Source organism: Mesoplodon mirus (genome assembly GCF_964341445.2).
Source record: "Mesoplodon mirus genome assembly, chromosome: 16".
Classification (NCBI taxonomy): domain Eukaryota; kingdom Metazoa; phylum Chordata; class Mammalia; order Artiodactyla; family Ziphiidae; genus Mesoplodon; species Mesoplodon mirus.
Window position 1 is genome coordinate 49,174,327 of NC_138992.1, and position 24,395 is coordinate 49,198,721.

Here is a 24,395-nt window from a genome sequence, read left to right on the forward strand (position 1 = left end):
GACAGAGAAAGTGTACAAAAAGAAGGAGAAAAAGAAGGAGAAGCAGAAGAAAGAAGGAAGGAAAGAAAGAAAAGACATCCAAATCAGAAGGAAGAAGTAAAATTACCTGTTTGCACATGACATGATCGTATATGTAAAAAAAAACAAAAAACTCCACAAAGAAAATGTTAGAAATAATAAATAAATCCAGTAAACTTGCAGAATGCAAAATCAAAATGCACAATCAGTGGTTTTTCTATACACAAGAACAAACTACACAAAAAAGAAATTGAGAAAACAATCCCATTTACAATAACAACAAAAATAATAAAATACTTAGGAATAAACTTAACCAAATAGGTGAAAGACATATATTCTGAAAATTATAAAACAGTAATGAATAAATTAAACACAGATCAATGGAGACCTTCTGTGTTCATACATAGGAATGTTTAATATAGTTAAAATGTACATGCTACCAACTCAAATTCAACAACATATTAAAAGAATTATATACCATGACCATGTGCGATTTATCCCTGGGATGCAAGGATGGTTCAACATATGCAATCAATAAATGCGATACACCACATTCACAGAATGAAAGAATAAAAATCATATAATCATCTCAATATATAAAGAAAAAAAATCTGACAAAATATAACAGCCTTTCTTGATAAAACCTTCAACAAATTGGGTATAGAAGGAATAGTCTCAACATAAGAAAGGCCATATACCACAAAGACATAGCTATCATCCTACTCAACAGTGAAAGCTTTTTCCTAAGATTAGCAAAAAGACAAGGATGCAACTCTCACCACTATTTTTCAACATAGTACTGGAAGTCCTACTTAGACATAGTCAAGACAAATCAGAAAGGACACAGTAAAATTTTTATTATTTGCAGGTGATGTGATCTTATATGCAGAAAATCCAAAAAGCTGTTGGAAATAATCAATGAATTAAACAAAGTTTCAGGATATAAAATCAACATACAGAAATCAGTGCCATTTCTGTATACCAACAAATCTTCTGCAAAAGAAATAAACTATCCCATTCACAATAGCATCAAAAATATAAAATAAAAATAATTAAATATTTCAATCAAGTAATTGAAATATCTGTATCATGAAAACTGCAAGATTTTTATGAAAGAAATTGAAGAAGATACAAACAAATGGAAAGTTATCCCATGTTCATGGAGCAATTAATATTATTAATATGTCTGTACTATCCAAAGTCATACAATCCAAACCCAATGTAATCCCTATCAAAACTCCAATGGCATTTTTCAGAGAAATAAAGCAATACTAAAATTTGTATGGAACCACAAAAGACCCTGAATTGCCAAAGCAAACCTGAGAATAAAGAACAAAGGCAGAGGCATCACAGGTCTTGATTTCAAACTATACTATGAAGATATAGTAAACAAAACAGTATGGTGTTAGCATAAAAATAGACATACTAATGGAACAGAAAAGAGAGCTCAGAAATAAACGCCATCACATACAGTCAACATATATTTGACAAAGGTGCCAAGAAAATGCAATAGGGAAAAATAGTCTCTTCAATAAATAGAGCTTGGAAAACCAGATAACCACATGCAGAAATTGAAGTCTTATCTTACACCACAGTAAAAAAATTAACTTGAAATGGGTTAAAGACTTAAATATAAGATTGCTATCATAAAACTTCTAGAAGAATATGTAGTGAAGAAGCTTCTTGACATTGGTTTTGGCAATTATTTTTTTTATTTATTTATTTTTTTTTGTGGTACACGGGCCTCTCACTGTTGTGGCCTCTCCCACTGCGGAGCACAGGCTCCGGACGCGCAGGCTCAGTGGCCATGGCTCACGGGCCCAGCTGCTCCATGGCATGTGGGATCTTCCTGGACCAGGGCACAAACCCATGTCCCCTGCATTGGCAGGCGGACTCTCAACCACTGTGCCAACAGGGAAGCCCGGCAATGATTTTTTGGATATAATACCAAAAGTACAAACAACAAATGTAATAATCAACAAGCGGAACTACATTAAACTTAAAAGCTTATTTACAGCAAAATAAATAATAAACAAAATGAAAAGCCAACCTGTATAATGGGAGAAAATATTTTCAAACCATATGTCAGATAAGGGGCTAATATCCAAAATATATAAGGAACTCATACAATTCAATAACAAAGAAACAAATAACCCAACTTTAAAAATGGGGAAAAGACCTAAATAGACATTTCTCAAAGGAAGACATAAAATTGACCAATAGGTGCATGAAAAGGTGCTCAACATCACTAGTCATCAAGGAAATGAAAATCAAAGCCATAATGAGATATCACCTTACACCTGTTATAATGGTTATTATCAAAAAGAAAAGATAAATGTTGAAGAAGATATGGTGGAAAGGTGATCCTTGTACAGTGTTAGTGGACATGTAAATTGGTACAGACATTATGAAAACAGTATGGAGCTATCCTCCCCCAAAAAATTAAAAACAAAACTAACTACCATATGATTCAGCAATGCCACTTCTGTGTAGTCATCTAAAGAAATGAGAACAGGTTATTGAGAGATATCTACATTTCCATGTTTATTGCATCATTATTCACAATAACCAAGATATGGAAACAACCTATGTGTTTATCCAAGGATAAATGGAGATAGAAGATATGATATACATACAAACAATGAGATATTATTCAGTCTGAAAGAGAAGGAAACCCTGCCATTTGTGACAACCTCAATGAACCTGGAGGACATTATGCTAAGGGACATAAGCTTAACATATAAAGACAAATATTGTATGATCTCACTTATATGTATAATCTAAAATAGTCAAATTCATTGAAGAAGAGAGTAGAATGTTGGCAACAAGGGGTCAGGTGTAGGGAAAATGGAGAGATATCAGTCAAAGGGTACAAAATTTCCAGTATGCAAGATGAGTAAGTCTTAGAGATCTAATGTGTAGCCTGGTGACTATAGTCAACAACACTGTGTTGTATACTTGAACTTTGCTAGGAGAATACATATTAAGTGTTCTCACCACAAACATACAAAAATCTAACTATGTGATATGAGGGATATGTTAGTTAGTTTGATTGTGGTGATCATTTCACAATGTATACATATATCAAAATATCAAGATGTATAACTTAAATATATACAAATTTTATTTGTAAATTATACATCAGTAAAGCTGGAACAAAAATAATACTACATCCTAGGTAGAATGACAGAGATTAGTGCTGCCCTCCTAAACCGAATTCAGGATTCAGAGGTGGTAGTCCCATCTTACTCTCATTTAATTCATGAGTTTTGTCCTTAAAAGCAAACAACTAGATCCTAAAAGATTGGAGTGGATTACCATAAAGTCAGCAAAGAAATAGCCCTAATTATAGCTTCTCTGCCAGAGGTGGTATTTTTTTTTTAGAAGATTGAAGAGGTATTGGGTACATGGTATGTGGCCACTGAGTGGTAAGTGCCTTCTTTTCTATCCCTATCAAGATAGATTAGAAACATTACCATTCATGTGTGATCAACAATATACTTTTATGTTCTTGACTCATTTTTTATCCCTGTTTGTTTTTATTGGCTTTATCCATACTCATTCTTCTTGAATCTGAGAACATTCTAAGTTTTCCTGACTTCAATCCATGGTGCTAAATAATTTGGTTTTAATTTGTTTCTTTGGCTCTTTTCTCCTCTGAACGTCTTGACACCCTAAATCCAAAATTGGCTTTTTTAGCCTCAATTCTAGTTGAACCAGACCTGACCCTCATGTGAGGTATCTAGACATCCAGATGGATATTAAACTTTATTTATTTATTTATTTATTACCAGCTGATAGTCTTGAAACACATAAAGGCAAAGGATTTTCTTCAAGCGAGACTTTCTGATTATAACAGAATCAACACCTTGATTACCTTAACGTTGCCTTTGAGATAAACAGCATAAGCGTACATTCTTAACTTGATTTAAAAGGCCCTTCATGCTCTGTCCTTTGTGTTCCCTTCCTGAAATCACATGTTCCCTCTCCCTTATCTCAAAATAACCCTCCTTCTTCATTCAGTCATCCAACTACATTGGCCTTGTCTCAGTAGTCAAACATACCATAAAACACTAGCCAGTGGGCAATATGTTTTGGAAGGCATCCCTCATTAAATTATTTTAAACACATTTCAAGTTGTGTTAACAGTATAATTTTTATTTTTAAAAGCTGTATTATCTTGAATATTTCAGGACACACTGAGGGATATGTTTAGATTTAAATATCTGGAAGAGATAAAATTTTACAATACTGATACATTGTTGCTTATTGAAAAAGCAAATATTCATTTCTTACTATTGGGTCCATTGAAGGTATGTGCATCCCAGCCAGTGTAGAGTTTCTGAAGTCTTCACTGAAAACAAAGCTGTGGAAACTCTGAGGTATGAAAGAGGTTGTAGACTCATTTTCTTCAATCAGATTTTTATATATCTGTGTTTGTGGTCGAGCTAGGCCTTTCAGTATCACATAAAATCCATCATTTCCTATCACTGAAATAAAACAAAACCATACAAGATATACTGTAGACTTTATTTACCAGACTCTTTGATATAAGTATGACTACAATACAGGTTACAATTGCTTCGCTTTTAGCAGATTTCTTTTAGCTTAATCAATAAGTGATTTTAATGTGGCACTTAGGCATCACAAATAATTTAGTCAAATAACAAATATAACAAAGACAAGTCTACACATCTAGAATACTATTTTCTGACAGTTATTTATATTAATAAATCCTCTTATGTAACTGATACATTCTAGGAAAGAACCATGGTGCCATACCAAGATTAATAGATTTAAGACATCATGAGAAAAACAGGGCCAGAAAAGTCCTTGAACTTTTCTAAATGCCTCTCACCCCACAAAAATGTGCCTTTCTTCCTATTTTATATAAGTAACAATATATACATACTATTAATCTTCATTTATCTTTGTTCTGGACAGAATGATGATAACTCATAGAACTGAGTAAAGAATACAGTATGAAAAGGGAAATTGTTCATTAGTAGGAAAAAGGGTTGTTTTCAGTATATATCCTACTTCATATTGTTACTCTCCACAATCTGTCATCTAATCCCATTACATATAGCTCAACTATGTGACTGTAGGTCTGGCAGATTTATTCACTCTTGAGCATTTTGAATGAAACATAAATCAGTTTTTGTTCTTCTGAAGCCTGTCATTTTGGAGAAGAAGATCGTGGGAACTGGATGGTGTTTCTCCATTTCTCAGTCCTTTACATTTCTTCAAAGGATCAGAGCAAATTGTTCAAGTGCTGTGAGAAGAACTTTTCTTGCAATTTGCTTATTAACTTGCTGTAAATAGAAACTTTACAAATTGATTTTAAAGGACAGTTGTGTTTCTTTTTATGCCCTAAGACATACCAACTTCTTGCCTTCTCTGCTTTTTTCTAAACTGAGTCCTTACTAGTGGGTTTCTTTTGGTTATCATATATACATCGTGACTATAGGAGATTGATTTTTTTTTTTTTTGTCTTCTCTAAAGCACGGGTTGTGTTTGTTTGGATGCCGGGACTTAAAATAGATTCTTCCTGGGTAACACAATATCACTTATTAAACTTCTAATCTGTGTGGCAAGGGCACTGTGTAAACATCGTTTTTCTTTTTAATTTTATTTTTATTTTTTGAGAAAATAATATATATTTATTTTATTTTTTTAACATCTTTATTGGAGTAAAATTGCTTTACATTGTTGTGTTAGTTGCTGCTGAACAACAAAGTGAATCAGCTATACATATACATATATCCCTATATTACCTCCCTTTTGTGTCTCCTTCCCACCCTCCCTATGCAGCCCTCTAGGTGGTCACAAAGCACTGAGCTGATCTCCCTGTGCTATGCAGCTGCTTCCCACTATCTATTTTACATTTGGTAGTTTATATATGTCCATGTCACTCTCTCACTTCCTCTCAGCTTACCCTTCCCCCTCCCTGTGTCCTCAAGTCCATTCTCTATGTCAGCGTCATTATTCCTGTCCTGCCCCAAGGTTCTTCAGAACCATTTTTTTTTTTTTTAGATTGCATATATATGTGTTAGCATACAGTATTTGATTTTCTCTTTCTGACTTACTTCACTCTGTATGACAGACTCTAGGTCCATCCAACTCACTACAAATAACTCAATTTCATTTCCTTTTTTGGTTGAGCAATATTCCATTGTATATATGTGCCACATCTTCTTTATCCATTCATCTGTCGATGGACACTTAGGATGCTCCCATGTTCTGGCTATTGTAAATAGTGCTGCAATGAATATCTTGATACTCCAAAGAAGATGTACAGATTGCCAACAAACACATGAAAGGATGCTCAACATCACTAATCATTAGAGAAATGCAAATCAAAACTACAATTAGGTATCACCTCACATCAGTCAGAATGGCCATCATCAAAAAATCGACAAACAGTAAATGCTGGAGAGGGTGTGGAGAAAAGGGAACCCTCTTGCACTGTTAGTGGAAATGTAAACTGATACATCCATTATGGAAAAGAGTATAGAAGTTCCTTAAAAAACTAAAAATAGAACTACCATATGACCCAGCAATCCCACTACTAGACATACACCCTGAGAATACCACAATTCAAAAAGAGTCATGTACCAGAAGCATTGCTTTTCAATAGCTATTGTGTGAGCTGTATGAGAACTACATTGTAATAAGTACACTGTGTAGGGAAAAGATAATAATAGTTTGTAAGACTAGTAATGGTCTTGAGAAATTACATAGAGGAGAAAACAAGTTGGGGAAAGGGTGTATTCTAATATATACATTTATATTCTGTTTTTTTAAATAGAGTAACTGACACTTCTTAGTATAGAATAAGAGCTATGGTAATAAATCCACTGTGGGAAATAATTTTATTGCAAGGGTTGTTAGTTACCTACCCAATATGAATTCTCTCCTTTTCCTTTAGTAACAAAACCACAGTTTTATGGGGTGTTGTATGTACCAGTTTAAAAATTTCATTTCCCAGAAACTCTTACTTGTGTGGCCACGTGACATCATTCTGATTGATAAAACATTGAGAGTATCTTTGCTTTCCACATACGAACACCATCCCTTCTTCCCTGCTACCTAGAACAGTGATAGGATATTGGAGCTGAAGCAAGCATCTTGCAACTAAGGAAAATGCAAGAATTTCAGAGGCCTCACCTGAGACCATGTGACCTCTCATTATGTAACATAAACAAACCTGAAAATTTTTATAAACTAGTGTCCTCTAGTTCTCTATTACTCACAGCTGAACACAATTTCTGTGTGGATATTGTTGGAATTTCACTTAACTCTATCCATAAAATATGTTCACCTTACTGATGAATATATATATCACATCTTCTTTACTCATTCATCTGTAGATGGACATTCAAGTCCCTTCCATATCTTGACAATTGTAAATAATGCTGCTAGGAACACTGGGTGCACTGTTCAAATTAGTATTTTCAAATTATTATTTATTTATTTTTTTTTTATAAATAATTAGAAGTGGAACTGCTGGGTCTTATAGTTTCTTGAGAAATCTCCATACTGTTTTCCATAGTGGCTGCACCATTTTGCATTCTTACTAACAGTGTACAAAGGTTCCCTTTTCTCCACACCATTGTCAACATTTGTTATTTCTGGTCTTTTTAATGATAGCCATTGTAGTTTTAATTTGCAGTTCCTGACAGTTAAAGATGTTGAGCATATTTTCCTGTGCCTGTTGGCCATCTGTATGTCTTCTTTGGAAAAGTATCTATTCAGGTCTTCTGCTCATGTTTTTAATTGGGTTGTTTGTTATTTTTGATGCTGAGTTGTATGAGCTATTTAAATATTTTAGAGAGTAACTCCATTTATATAACAGTCATATTATTTGCAAAATTTTCTCCCATTCAGAAGGTTGTATTTTTGTTTTGTCAGTTGTTTCCTTTTCTGTGCAAAAGCTTTGAAGTTTGATGAGGCTCCATTTGTTTATATTTGCTTTTATTTCCTTTGCTTTAGGAGACAGATTCAAAAAAAATTGCTACAATTTATATCAAAGAGTGTTCTGCTTATGTTCTTTTCTAGGAATTTTATGGTTTCCAGTCTTACATTTAGGTCTTTAGGTAGATACCATTTTAAATGGTTTATTATATATTGATTATTTTTTCTTTTCAAAATAAGGTACTATACATGGATGAAGTGCTGGTTTAGGAGGCCTGGATTTACTCCAATTGTTGTGTTCATTATGTAATCTTGGGAGAGTCATATATTCCTAGGTTCATCTTCCAATTCAAAAATTGTCATGCTAGGTCAAATTATCTACATGTATTAAATGTTTTATTTTGCCAATTATTCAGTGAATATAATACATTTTTAGGTTGTTGGAATTACTATTTAAAAACTTAAATAAATTATAAATTTCAAAACGAATATAAATAATGAAAATTTTACCAATGGAAAGATTATTTGTAAAAATTTTGGCTGACTTTAACTAATGAACTTTTAGAAATACAGATGAAAAGCACTTACATAATTACAATATTTAAATTAGTTAAAAATACTTAAAATCTCATATTAAATCTCCAAAAAAATGTTTTAAGTGTTTATCTAGGTTTTGAGGTACCAAATCCATTTCTACTTTCCCCTATCCAAGAGATGATTGTGAAGTTTTGAGAAAGTTAATGCAGCTTTCAAGGATGAATCTTCATGAACCATAGGGAACACCTCAGTGCAGTGAAAGCATATCCACACTTTAGAATCAATATACATTCTTCAAGGCCATGTTTGCCTTTAAGGGAGCCATGGTCTTTATAGTAGGACTAAATATTTTATTACTTCTATTGTAAAAGCATGTTGTTTGGACTATGGTTAATTCATATATGGAAAAGATGCCCACTAAATTTTTCATGAGGTTTAGCTACTGTGTTTTTATATGTTATATGAAATTTAAACCATGACAGAAAATAAAGTCTATGCAGGCTCAGAAATTTTAAAGTTTTAGTAATCAAAAAATATTTTTCATCATTAAAAATATATATAGTATTTTTTTAAATGAGGAGTTGTGGTGTTTTTGAGGTATAACCTCATAAAAAAGTAAGAGTAAAATGATAAAATGAAAGAAACAGGAGAGAAATAGAACTGCAAGACTCAGTGGACTTCAAGTAAAGAAAACAGTAAACGTCACATATATATATTAAAAGACAAAAACCCCTATATCAGTCATTTCATAGAAATATTTCAAGGTTAATATAAAGGCAGATATTATCAAATTTTTAATCTGGCATCTAATTCCTGATTCTTTTAGCCCTCTGAGCTTTATGTTATCAATCATAAAAATACCCTCTGCCCAGGCCATAAAATGAGATCCAATGGAAAACTCTTGAGATAAATTGAATTAAGTAAACTATATCTATTAAGTAAACTATATCTATACATCTATATGGCATATAGAGTTTACCATATGTAATATATATTGTATAAAGTATTTTATTATAGTGATATAAGTAAGCTTTATATATAGTGATCTTATAGTAATCATGTTTTAGTACCATTTTCACTTAAACTAGAAGTATGTAGGTGTGTTATTCAGTATTTGAAATCATAAAATTTTTATCCTTGTTAATATTTTATTGTTTAAGAAAACAATGCACGAGAGGCTGAGTAATGATAAGTTTAAGATGCTGTCTTAAATAATGGAGCTCCAAAGAACTTATGGCCAGAAAAGAGACCAGAAGGTGCAAACAGCTGTGTGGAATTGCAGAAAAGAAACCAAAGCCTCAGCAGCAGATTGAAATTCAGCAGCATGGTGATGAGGAGTTACTAGGGGGAATATTTTAAATAACAGCAGAGGGAGGGAAATGCACACATGAATAAAGAAAAGGGAAAAAGAAAGACACCTGGTTGGACTTGTTTTTTAAGTTGGATGAACAAAGAGATTTACAAAGGTCAGATATTTAATGAATTGACTGCTGTGATAGTGAAACAGATCTGAGCTGTCAGAATTAGATGTCTTAAAACTCAAGAGAATGGTTGCAGCACAGGTAGGTGTAAACACAGAGAATTCCAAAATTTTTTAATGTGTTTGAAAATATGCACTATTCGAATATGAATTGCAAAGCCTTATTTTGTATAAATGATCAAATTAAAGTTGGTATTTGTCAAGGGTTGAAAGTTCATATTTTAATAGTTAATCACACATGTTTTTAAGATACCTTGAGAATACATTTTCTTTTAATTTTAGTTTCTAAGCTCTCTGAAAAAAATAAATAACTATGTACAAACACTAACACATAAATATACATTCATTGTGGAAAATTCAACACAAATATATGTAGAAGAAAGTCAACTGTTCCCCTTCATGGTTCCTCAATTCCTCTCCCCTGAATGAAAGTAACAATTTTTTAAATATGTATTTTTGGAGTATCCTTCTGGATCTACTTCTATGTAGTTTTTACTGTGTATTTTTATATGTGTATACATGCACATATAATTTCAGGTTTTATATTATCATATTATTTATATAATTCTGCAATTGTTCTGTTTTTATTTATTTTCTTTAATAAGTTTCTACATCAATGTATATAAATCTACCTCATTCTTTTTAACCCCTGACTAGAATTGTAGAGAATAAATGTATCACAATATATTCTGTCTTCTATTAAATGATACTTAGGTTGCTTACATATTTTTTACCATAAGAAGTATAATTCCAGAGATTTATGATAGAACAAATTAAGTTTTTAACTACTATCCTCAAGCTAGTGGCAAAACACTGTTGAATGTTTGTTCTTTCTTCCCTTTCAGAATCATTTATCCTCTGCAAAACTCCTATGATTTAATTTTCACTGCTTGATGTTAGATTAAATGAAACTAATTATGAGAGAGGACTGTTAGGGAAACTGAAAATATGTAAGTATATTCAACAGACACATGTTTTCCAAAATTCCAGTTTGATTTCAAATGCCATGATCCTGATGAACCACTTTATAAAAACAGTGGCATAGTGAACGGAGAATAATTTAGCATTAAGTTTAAAGTGTGATTGAAGTTCAGTTCTAATCAGGAACACTCCGCATGACATTTTGTGCCTTAGGGTCCTCATCTGCAGAGAATAATAATAATATCTACTTTTATTTGATACTGTGTGGAATAAATAAGGGATGTTCCTCACCCAAAGATGTATTAAATAAATTTAGTTCATTTTTTCTAATAGGCACTCAATAAATGCAAAAAAATGATGTTGAAGTCTGTTGGTTTAGGTTTGTGTGTGACTCTGTGTGTTGTTTATTTGTATGTCACCCCCCAAAAATTAAAATACAAAATACTTCTATTAACGCATCCAATATATCCTTAGTAAAGGGACTAGAAATTAAAATTGGGAAACTAAACTAAAATCTGTCTGAAGAGTTTTTTTCTCAGTATCTGGATCAGTCAAGTAATCACTTTGACCACTTGCTGTCTTAACCGTGAAAACTAAAGCTAGATTGTTATTAAATGTGTATATCAATGAGTAGTTTTCAAAGTGTGGTGCACAGACTAGCAGCATCCTCTGGAATGTTACTGGAAATGCAAATTAAGCTCCATCCCAAACGTACTGAACCAGAAACCTTAGGGGTTGAATACAGCAACACATTTCAGTGTGTCCTCTGGGAGATTCTGATGCATGCTCAAAGTCGAGAAACACCACTGTATATCTTTAAAACATAAATACTAAAATATGAAATGTTATTCATTTCACTACTTATAACTTTACAAATGAAATACATCCAAACAATATATTTTAACATGTCAAGTGAAATTATGAATATTATAATGATAGAGAACTCAAAATAGTGATACACATTTGGTCTTGCCAAATTTCCCTCCAGATTAGTCTGTTATCTGTGCTTCCTTTTACCCAGGTTTCAGAAATGGCATTCTTACTAAGTATTTTCAGATGCTTATCAATTAGATGAGAGGTTAAATCTGGAATTGTTCTCAGCATCTTCCACACAGCATTGTGTTCAAATGGCGTCCTGTGAATGGGCCTTAAAAAACGATTGCAATGGTGTGTTAGTTTCTGCTTTATAATAAAGCAAATAAGTTATACATATACATATGTTCCCATATCTCTTCCCCCTTGATCTCCCTCCGTCCCACCATTGTTCACCAAATTGTTATCCTCTTGCTCCCTGGGCACACAGTTATATGACATATTCAAGCCTTCCTTGAACTTAGATACAGCTATATGAAACTGAGTTCCATTCAATAGAATATGGGCAACAGTGATGCCTGACATTTCTACGCCTGTCCTTTAAAAGATCTCTCCTGTGTACAACCATCCATTCTCTTTTCCCATCCATTGGCTAAATGGGGGGGGGGGACTCCAAGAACTCAGAGAAGGGAAGATGTGAAATAGGCAGAATGATCTATGTCCTTGAGTTGCCATTTGGATGGGAAGTGACCAACAATGAGTTGACTATTGACTATTAAATAAACTGTAAATGTGTTAAGGCTTTGAAAAAAAAAAAAGATTGCAAGCTGAGAGACTACCGCATAAATACAAAGAAACAAACAAACCAAAAAATCCTCAATTTGTGAGCTTCCAAATTTGTATTTCCTTTTTTTTTTAGCATTGCTAAGGATAAGTGATGATGTTCTATTTTGTCTTAGTAATCTTTATAAGTTGTTCTCATTCCAAGATAAAGAGGTACCTCCATGAAACTTTAAACTTTAGGATATTACATAGTCCCTTTACCTTCTTTTTGTATAAAACTCAGTGCTTCAATTTTAAATCTCTCATTATTAGTCATTATAATAATAAAGACCTCTTTTAGACAATAAAATGATTGATGTCTTATTTTATTCTTGATTTTTTAGGTACTGTTAAATTTAGAGCAAATGAATATGTAATTTAACATTTGAGAATATAAATTTTAAGTGAAAAATGTATATTTAATTTTAAATAAAACATAGTTTTCTTATGATGGATGATACTTATTTACTTTTAATCATTAAATTCACTATTTAAAAAATATAATATGATAATCAAGAGACAAAATTCATGTTGATTCTAAGTTTTCAAGGGACTAACCCAGTTACCATGCCATTGCTAAATGTTCAGTATTTTTTAAAAATCTATTGTAAAAAATCAGTTTAGCAGTAGAAAGGGAATTCAGAGTACTCAAATATATGTAGGTTTGCCAGAAACAGTCCCAGTTTAGGCGTAATATTCTGTTGACTCATCTGTTATGCATGTGTTTATGCATGCATGTTTACTGATCACATTATAAATTGGGTTTGTTTGTTTGGTTTTTTTGGTATTGTTGTGTGTTGTTGCAAAAAAAAAAGTTGGAAATGCACTAATTTAGTAGATAATTTTAAGAAATACTTTTGAGAAAACTAGCTCCCCACTTAATATCATTTAAAAGTGTGTACTTCAGATGTAATAATAAAAAATTAGTATCCAGAAATAGCATGGTACTATAACCAAATCCTAAAAAAATGTCATTGATTAGCAACCAAACAGGGGATGATAAGGAAATAATATCACAGATTTTTAAATGGACATACATTTTTAGTGGCAAAGCATTTGAAATATCAGTTGCCTGAAATAATTTGGAAGGTAGACCAAGTGCCTAAGAAACTGGCTGCTTCACAGAAAATAGTTGGAAAAAGTTAGAAAGTTATTGGGTTTTGTTTGCTCAATGTTAGTCATTCATAACAATGTATTCTTAGCTGGATAAGACTGACCAGTTATCAAGCATAAATGAAAAGGAATAGAGAAGATCCAGAAATGTGTGACATGGTTTTAAAAGCCATGTCATTAGATGAATATAATAGTCATTTTTACCTGTATGGATGAGTAGACTAATGTTTTTCATCAAATTGGGAAGTTTTGGCTATTCTTTCTTCAAATATTCTCTGTCCTTTTTCTCTCTTCTCTCCTTCTGGGATTCCCATTGTGTTGATTCTGGTATACTTGGTGGTGTCCCATAGGTCTCTGAAGCTCTGTTCATGTTGTTCATTCTTATTATTTCTCTTCTCTGACTGGATAATCTTAATTGATATATCTTCTTCAAGTTTGCCAAACTTTTCTTCTGCCATATCAAATCTGTTGTGGAACCTCTAGTGAAGTTTTTATTTCAGTTATTGTACTTTTTAACTCCATAATCTCTATTTGGACCTTATTTTGCAGTTTCTTTTTTTCTTTTTTTTTTTTTTTTTGCGGTACACGGGCCTCTCACTGTTGTGGCCTCTCCCATTGCAGAGCACAGGCTCCAGACGCACAGGTACAGCAGCCATGGCTCACGAGCCTAGCTGCTCTGCGACATATGGGATCTTCCTGGGCCGGGGCATGAACCCACATCCCCTGCATCGGCAGGCGTATTCTCAACCACTGCACCACAGGGAAGACCTGCAGTTTCTTTTTATTGATATTATCTATGTGGTAAGACATTATTGTCATACTTTCATTTAAATCTATAAAGTCTGTATCCCCTGTGTGCAGCTACCTAAATCTCTGTTTATTTCACTTAGTAGTCATCTAATAATTGTTTGGAAATTTTCTTAAATGCCTGAACCATTAAGTCCCCCAACTTTTTCTGATGGGCAGGCTTTGTGTTTTCATGCTCTACTTTAATTCATTAGACACTGTCTTCTTTATTTATTTGAACCTATTCATAATAGTAGCTTTAACATCTTTGTCCTACTAAGTTTAACATTTGAATCTTCTCAGGATATTGTTTGCTCTTGGCTGCTTCTTTCCCTACATACGGGACACATTTTGTTGTTTCTTTGCATGTCTCATAATTTTTGTTTAAAATTGAACATTTTAATTAATGTGGCAAATTTAGCAAGAACCTTTCCCCTCCTTCCCAGGGTCAAATAACAACAATACATAATGAATGTGTTTTTTTAAGGGAGTTGCCAGACAAATCACAGTGTGGCAGTGCTTTGGGAGTGGGTTTTCTGAGGATCTCCTAACCAGTCTGCCCTTTTAGGAGCTGCAGAGCTGTTACCTCCAAAAAACTGTTACAGAATTGGAGACAGGAGGATTAAAATAGGTCAAAATAAAAAGCTACAAACCCTGCTAATTTTCTTGAATAAATACTCCTCATGTTGTTGTAAAGCAGAGACTAAATAAATAAATAAATAAATAAATAAATAAAATACTCCTCATGTGGTTTCATGCATCTGATTAATTTCAGAGTTCTGATAAAATTTGTTTTGACAATCTTTGTCAGTATTTCATTGTTTGTATGAAGGAGCAGATATACAGAGGTCCTCACTCTGCCATTCTAGAAGCCCTGCACTCCACATAGAATCTTAAATCCTCTGATCGATAGCAACACCCCTAATTTCTTCCCACATATCAAAGTCAACATAGATGACAAGCAGTAGGAAGTTCATGTGACCACTGTGAGTGGGACAATCAAAAATAGATTGGAAATAAGATTACTAACAGAAGACATTAAAAGAAATACTGTTTAAAAGTCTGGAAGTCACTCAAAAATTATAACTATTAGCTTGAAAAAAGAATGAGCTTGTAATTTACATATTCTGACTAAAAATGCAAAACATTTTTTCCTTCAACTAACTTAATCTTGCTCTGAAAATCTTATTCCTGTTAAATTCCTATTTTTTAGTTTACTTCTGCCTTTCCTACATGGACACTCAAGAACCTTCAAATACTTGGATTACCATACTTGGAACAGGAAGAAACAAGAGGAATTGTAACATACTGCTCTAACCTCCTATTACCACCATTCTTACATTGATTTTGCTGTCCCACTTGGGCACTGGTCTTAAGGGTGTCTGAGGCTCTGCCCTGACAAATGATGTGCAGTTCTGAAATTCCCCAAAAATTATTCAGTGGAGTCTAACATACACCCCTGTGATGGCAAACCAAAATATTCAGGTCTGAAAACTTGGCCTCCACTTCCACTCTTTAAACAGAACTTCACTTTTCTTTCGATCTCTACATTTTTTGTTTGGCAGGAACTTTTACATACATCATACCCATTCCTTCTTACCACATCTTCCTGACCTACTCTTAATGCAGAGAAAGAAACTAGATTAACAAAAGGGAAAAAATTCATATATTGAGAAAAACTGTAATGTTCAAACTATTACTAGTAAATATAGAGTTGTTTAATAGTGTTTTTCTTATCATTATCATCATTATGAATTATCAGACCACTTACAATGGTGTGAAAAAAATGTCATTTCCCTTGTATTTTCATTTACTCACCTTTATTTCTATTTCTAGCCCCAATTCCAGCTGATGGCAAAAAGCAACATTGTAAAATATTCCAAGTATTTCAGGCATTACACATGGAAATAAAATAATTATAGGATCCCTTTTCTACTCCTTTCTCTCCTGGTAATCATCTCAAACCTAGGAGCTTATAAAGAGTCATGATAAATTGGTAACTGGCTTCTGATCACCAGCATTTATGTGCAATGACATCTGCTGAGTTCTAACTATTATGAATAGCCATTGGAATCCATGCTTTCATTGAATTCCTAAATGTTTCAAATTGTAGGTACATGTGATCTATATTTTGTAAAGCTCTTGTAAACCTGTTGACTTTTTCACTCTCCAGTAATTCATCATACTTCTTGCAAATAAGGAGAGAACTTGATTGTTTCAGGAAATATCTTTGCAGCTGTGGGAAAATGGTTAGGGCTCTCATAAAGTCTCTATCCCTTTAATATTAATAATTTACTCAGATGTGTATATTAAATGGCGTTTCTGAATTTTTTCTTCAATTAATCTAGTCTTTTTTTTAGAATCCTTAATCTACTAGGTTGAAGACTAAAACAAAACAAAAACATCCTTGCACTCTCTCTTAATAATATGGCAAATCTTGTAATATACTCTCTATTCAATTTAAATATTGAGACTACACGAAGTTCCAACTCTGGATGCCTCACATGGTCTTTTTCAAAGATTTAAACTCTTTAGTAAAACTGCTTAGTGTACCAGAGTTACTCCACTCACAATACTTCTCCCCAGGAAGGGATTCAAGTGTATAAGGGGATTTATTGGGTCATTGTGGCAGTCGCTAGAGGAACAGTTGGACAGCATGTGCTGAAAATTTTGCTGAAGAAATAAAATCAACTTATATTACAGGGAACATAAATAGAGTCATTTAACTTGCATAGGAAGTTTCCCAATAAAAAAGTGGTGAATTGGAACACTCAGGTGCAAGTATGGAGAGAGAGAAAGTGGTGGAATATGCTATAAGAAGCAATATTTAGGAACCAGTCCCCTCCACCATGAATCCTACACAAGCCACTGAACCAAACTGACCCACTGGGGGCAGACACCAAAAACAACGGGAACTACAAATGTGCAGCCTGCAAAAAGGACACCACAAACACAGTAATTTAAGCAAAATCAGAAGGAAAACACACAGCAGGTGAAGGAGCAAGGTAAAAACTCAACAGACCAAACAAATGAAGAGGAAATAGGCAGTCTACTTGAAAAGTAATTCAGATTAATGATAGTAAAGATGATACAAAATCTTGGAAATAGAGTGGAGAAAATACAAGAAACGTTTAACAAGGACCTAGAAGAACTAAAGAACAAACAAACAATGATGAACAACAAAATAAATGAAATTAAAAATTCTCTAGAAGGAATCAATAGCAGAATAACTGAGGCAGAAGAACGAATAAGGGCCCTGGAAGATAAAAGAGTGGAAATAACTATTGCAGAGCAGGATAAAGAAAAAAGAATGAAAAGAATTGAGGGCAGTCTCAGAGATTGCTGAGACAACATTAAATGCACCAACATTCAAATTATAGGGGTCCCAGAAGAGGAAGAGAAGAAGAAATGGGCTGAGAAAAAATTTGAATGGATTATGGTTGAAAACTTCCCTAATATGGGAAAGGAAACAGTCAATCAAGTCCTGGAAGCACAGAGAGTCACATACAGGATAAATCCAAGGAGAACACCCCAAGATACATATTAATCAAACTATCAAAAATTAAATGCAAAGACAAAATATTAAAAGCAGCAAGGGAAAAACAAAAAATAACATACAAGGGAATCCCCATAAGGTTAACAGCTGATATTTCAGCAGAAAACCTGCAAGCCAGAAAGGTATGGCAGGACATTTTGAAAGTGATGAAAGGGAAAAACCTACAACCAAGATGACTCTACCCAACAAGGATCTCATTCAGACTCGATGGAAAAATTAAAACCGTTACAGAAAAGCAAAATAAGAGAATTTGGAACCACCAAACCAGCTTTACAACAAATGCTAAAGGAACTTCTATAGGCAAGAAACACAAGAGATGGAAAAGACCTACAAAAACAAACCCAAAACAATTAAGAAACTGGTAATAAGGACATGGATATTGATAAATGAATGTAAGCATAAATGGATTAAATGTTCCAACCAAAAGACATAGATTAGCTGAATGGTTACAAAAACAAGATCCCTATATATGCTGTCTACAAGAGACCCACTTCAGACCTAGGGAAACATACAGACCGAAAGTGAAGGGAAGGAAAAATATATTCCATGAAGAGGGAAATCAAAAGAAAGCTAAAGGAGCAATTCTCATATCAGACAAAATAGACATTAAAATAGACGATTACAAGAGACAAAGAAGGACAATACATAATGATCAAGGGACCAATCCAACAAGAAGATATAACAAATGTACATATTTATGAACCAAACGTATGTACACTTAAATACATAAGGCAAATGCTAACACCCATAAAAGGGGAAATCGACAGTAACACAATCATAGTGGGGGACTTTAACACCCCACTTTCACCAATGGACAGATCATCCAAAATGAAAATAAATAAAGAAACACAAGCTTTAAATGATACATTAAAAAAGAGGGACTTAATTGATATTTATAAACATTCAAAAACAACAGAATACACATTCTTCTCAAGTACTCATGGAACATTCTCCAGAATACATCATATCTTGGGTCACAAATCAATCCTTGGTATTTTTAGAAAATTGATATCATATCAAGGATCTTTTCCGACCACAGGCTATGAGACTAGATATCAATTCCTGGAAATAATTGGTAAAAAATACAAACACATGGAGGGTAAACAATACAGTATGAACTAACCACAAGATCACTGAATAAGTCAAAGAGAAAATCAAAAAAAAAATACCTAGAAACAAATGACAATGAAAACACGATGACCCAAACCAATGGGATGCAGCAAAAACACTTCTAAGAGGGAAATACGTAGCAATAAAATCCTACCTTAAGAAACAAGAAACATCTCAAATAAACAACCTTAATTTACACCTAAAGCAATTAGGGAAAGAAGAACAAAAATACCCCAAAGTAAGCAGAAGGAAAGAAGTCATAAAGATCAGATTAGAAATGAATGAAAAAGCAATGAAGGAAACAATAGCAAAGATCAATGAAACTAAAAGCTGTATTTTTTTATTAGTTTCTCCTTTATAACAAAGTGAATCAGTCATACATATACATCTGTTCCCCCATCCCTTCCCTCTTGCATCTCCCTCCCTCCCACTCTCCCTATCCCACCCCTCCAGGTGGTCACAAAGCACCGAGCTGATCTCCCTGTGCTATGCGGCTGCTTCCCACTATCTATCTACCTTACGTTTGGTACTGTATATATGTCCATGCCTCTCTTTCGCTTTGTCACAGTAAAAGCTGTTTTTTTAAGAAGATAAAATTGATAAACCATTAGCCAGACTCATCAAGAAAAAAAGGGAGAAGACTCAAATCAACAGAATTAGAAATGAAAAAGGAGAAGAAACACCTGACACTGCAGAGATACAAAGGATCATGAGAGATTACTACAAGCAACCTTATGCCAATAAAATGGACAACCTGGAAGAAATGGACAAATTCTTAGAAAAGCACAAACTTCTGAGACTGAACCAGGCAGAAATAGAAAATATAAACAGACCAATCACAAGCACTGAAATTGAAACTGTGATTAAAAATCTTCCAACAAACAAAAGCCCAGGACTAGATGGCTTCACAGGCAAATTCTATCAAACATTTAGAGAAGAGCTAACACCTAAACTTCTCAAAATCTTCCAAAATATAACAGAGGGAGGAGCACTCCCAAACGCATTTTATGAGGCCACCATCACCCTGATACCAACAGCAGACAAAGATGTCATAAAGAAAGAAAACTACAGGTCAATATCACTGATGAACATAGATGCGAAATCCTCAACAAAATACTAGCAAACAGAATCCAATAGCACATTAAAAGTATCATAGACCATGATCAAGTGGGGTTTATCCCATGAATGCAAGGATTCTTCAATATATGCAAATCAATCAATGTGATACACTATATTAACAAATTGAAGGAGAAAAAACATAGGATCCAGTCAATAGATGCAGAAAAGGCTTATAGAAAAATTCAACACCCATTTAAGATAAAAACCCTCCAGAAAGTAGGCATAGTAGGAAATTACCTCAACATAATAAAGGCCTTATATGAGAACCCACAGCCAACATTGTTTTCTCACCACTATTATTCAACATAGTTTTGGAAGTTTTAGACACAACAATCAGAGAAGAAAAAGAAATAAAAGGAATCTTAATCAGAAAACAAGAAGTAAAGCTGTCACTGTTTACAGATGACATGATACTATACATAGAGAATCCTAAAGATGTTACCAGAAAGCTACTAGAGATAATCAATGAATTTGGTAAAGTTGCAGTATACAAAATTAATGCACAGAAATATCTTGCATTCCTATACACTAATGATGAAAGATCTGAAAGAGAAATTAAGGAAACACTCCCATTTACCATTGCAACAAAAAGAATAAAATACCTAGGAGTAAACTTACCTAAGGAAACAAAAGACCTGTATGCAGAAAACTATAAGACAGTGATGAGAGAAATTAAAGATGATACAAACAGATGGAGAGATATACCATGTTTTTGAATTGGAAGAATCAACATTGTGAAAATGACTATACAACCCAAAGCAATCTACAGATTCAGTGCAGTACCCATCAAATTTCCAATGGCATTTTTCACAGAACTAGAACAAAACATTTCAAAATTTGTATGGAAACACAAAAGACCCCGAATTGCCAAAACAATCTTGATAAAGAAAAACGAAGCTGGAGGAATCAGGCTCCAGGACTTCAGACTATACTACAAAGCTGCAGTATCAAGACCATATGGTACTGGCACAAAAACAGAAATATAGATCAATGGAACAGGATAGAAAGCCCAGAGGTAAACCACACACATATGGTCACCTTATTTTTGATCAAGGAGGGAAGAATACACAGTGGAGGAAAGACAGCCTCTTCAATAAGTGGTGCTGGGAAAATTGGACAGCTACATGTTAAATAATGAAATTAGAACACTCCCTAACACCATATACAGAAATTAACTCAAAATTGATTAAAGACTTAAGTGTAAGGCCAGACACTATCAAACTCTTAGAGGAAAACATAGACAGATCACTCTATGACATAAATCACAGCAAGATCCTTTTTGACCCACCTCCTAGAGAAATGGGAACAAAAACAAGAATAAACAAATGAGACCTAATTAAACTTCAAAGCTTTTGCACAACAAAGGAAACCATAAACAAGACAAAAATACAACGCTCAGAATGGGAGAAAATATTTTCAGTGAAGCAACTGACCAAGGATTAATCTCCACAATTTACAAACAACACATGCAGCTAAATATCAAGAAAACAAACAACCCATTCCAAAAGTGGACAGAACACTTAAAGAAACATTTCTCCAAAGAAGACATACAGATTGCCAACAAACACATGAAAGGATGCTCAACATCACTAATCATTAGAGAAATGCAAATCAAAACTACAATGAGGTATCATCTCACACCAGTCAGAATGGCCATCATCAAAAATCTACAAAGAGTAAATGCTGGAGAGGGTGTGGAGAAGTGGGAACCCTCTTTCACTGGTGGTGGGAATGTAAATTGATACAGCCACTATGGAGAACAGTATGGGGGTTCCTTAAAAATCTAAAAATAGAGCTACCATAAGATCCAGCAATCCCACTACTGGGAATGTACCCTGAGAAAACCACAAATCAAAGGAGTCATGTACCACAATGTTCATTGCAGCTCTATTTACAATAGCCAGGACATGGAAGCAACCTTAATGTCCATCGACAGATGAACAGATAAAGAAGGTGTGGCTCATATATACAATGGAAATTTACTCAGCCTAAAAAAGAAATAAAATTGAGTTATTTGTAGTGAGGTGGATGGACCTAGAGTCTGTCATACAGAGTGAAGTAAGTCAGAAAGAGAAAAATAAATACCATGTGCTGACACATATGTTCAGAATCTAAAAAAAAATTAAAAACAATATTCTGAAGAACCTAGGTGTAGGACAGAAATAAGAACACAGGCATAGAGAATGGAATTGAGGACACAGGAAGCGGGAAGTGTAAGCTGGGATGAAGTGAGATAGTGGCATGTACTTATATATACTACCAAATGTAAAACAGATAGGTAGTTGGAAGCAGCTGTATAGCACAAGGAGATTAGCTCTGTGCTTTGTAACCACCTAGAGGGGTGGGATAGGGAGGGTGGAAGAGATATGCAAAAGGGAGGAAATATAGGGACATATGTATATGTATATTTGATTCACTTTGTTTTAAAGCAGAAACTACCACACCATTGTAAAGCAATAATACTCCAATAAAGATGTTAAAATATCAACCAATCAGTCAATATAAAAAGAAAGAAAGAAGCAGTATTTAACGGAGAAACAAAGAGTTTTATTTCTTCAAGGACACATAGCTAATGGTGATTGAAAATGAAATACTGAAAATTGCTAAGTGAAGAAGAAATCATGTTAACACACACACACACACACACACACACACACAGAGAGAGAGACAGAGAGAGAGAGAGGAGGAATTCTGAATGTAAGAAAAATTTCATTCAGGAGGAGTTACCAAGAGGCCCATGATGGTCTCCAAAATTGAAAGTAAACTTCAGAGATGCTGATTAATTTTTACTTCTCAGTGACCTATAGATATCAAAGAAAGTATCTTTAGGTCCTATCATAAAGCAATCAATTTTTAACTGGAATTAAATATACTTGGAGATAGAGTTGATTCATATATTTGAAGAGCTGTCAAATTAAAGAGAGATTAATATAATTGTGTCTGGCATTTTGTGTAGAAGGTATAAAGAGGTCACTTTTTTCCAATTAAAAAGCACAATTGAAATATTAAAGAAAATAAAACATACCCTTAGGCATGTATATACAAAATTCAAATATTAGCTCTCTATCAAAGTCCTCCTGCTGTTTGAGTTCAATTTTTCTTTTAATAATAGTTAAAAATAACCAACCAAACAGAAAGCAACAGGGGGCTCAGTCTCATGTACTGTAGGAAACTTGATAATCATCTAATATCCCTGAGAATTTGGGGGATGTTTATGTTTCTTCCAATTGCTTCTTGTTTTTCTCCTATTTTCACTGAATACTTAAGCTCTGTTCTGGACAGTAGAATTTGCTGTGGTCGGTTTTATTTTATTTTTACTTTTAAAAAACATCTTATCTTTCCCACATATGATATATCAGATAGAGAACAGATTACCACTTGTTTTTAATTTTGAATATTTTAACTAATGTTATCAAGTGATTCTTTTACAAGGATTGGACAAGAGCAGTGGCGTTCAAACACACACACACACAGTCACTTTGTTCAAACTAAATCTTACATAGACTGTATATAAATAAAAGCAGACCTACACTAGTTTAAGGAGTGGGAGGATAGGTCAGTTTCCATACCAGACCCATGTCTCCCCCTACACATCTGAAGGAGCAGTGAGAAATCCACAGAGCTGATATAGAATTATAGGAAAATCAAGATTCCTTTCAACATAGATGTTCTATTATCTTATTTAGTTGATTGCCCAGTATATTTTTAATTCTTTATATTATCATACACTTACAAGGAATTTTATTTTCTAAATCCAACCTCCTCCTTTTAAAGTAAGAAATCTGAGGCTTAGATATGTTAAGTAAATTGTTCAAGGTCACACAGATAATAAATTGTAGAGCCATGTAGTCTCACTCTGGACCCTCAGAGCTCCCAACCACTTAGCCACCACAGTTAGCCAAATCTTCATTATAGTCGTTTTCATTTTTTTGAGTTATTGGGCTAATTGAGTTAGGGCAGATTCTATTCCAGGTTTTGCTGAGTGTGACAAATAAAATAAAGAACATAAATTTATAAATTAAAAATTTGGAACAAACGTGAATATTTATTTAGAAAGGGAAGGAAAGGTAATAAATTATCATTACATATTTTTAAAAGCTACACAATTTCAAAACACCACAAAATCCAGAAAAATAATATAGTATTTTTATTAATTAGTTGTATATCCATTAGATTTAATTTTCTAAGATTTTTACTACATTT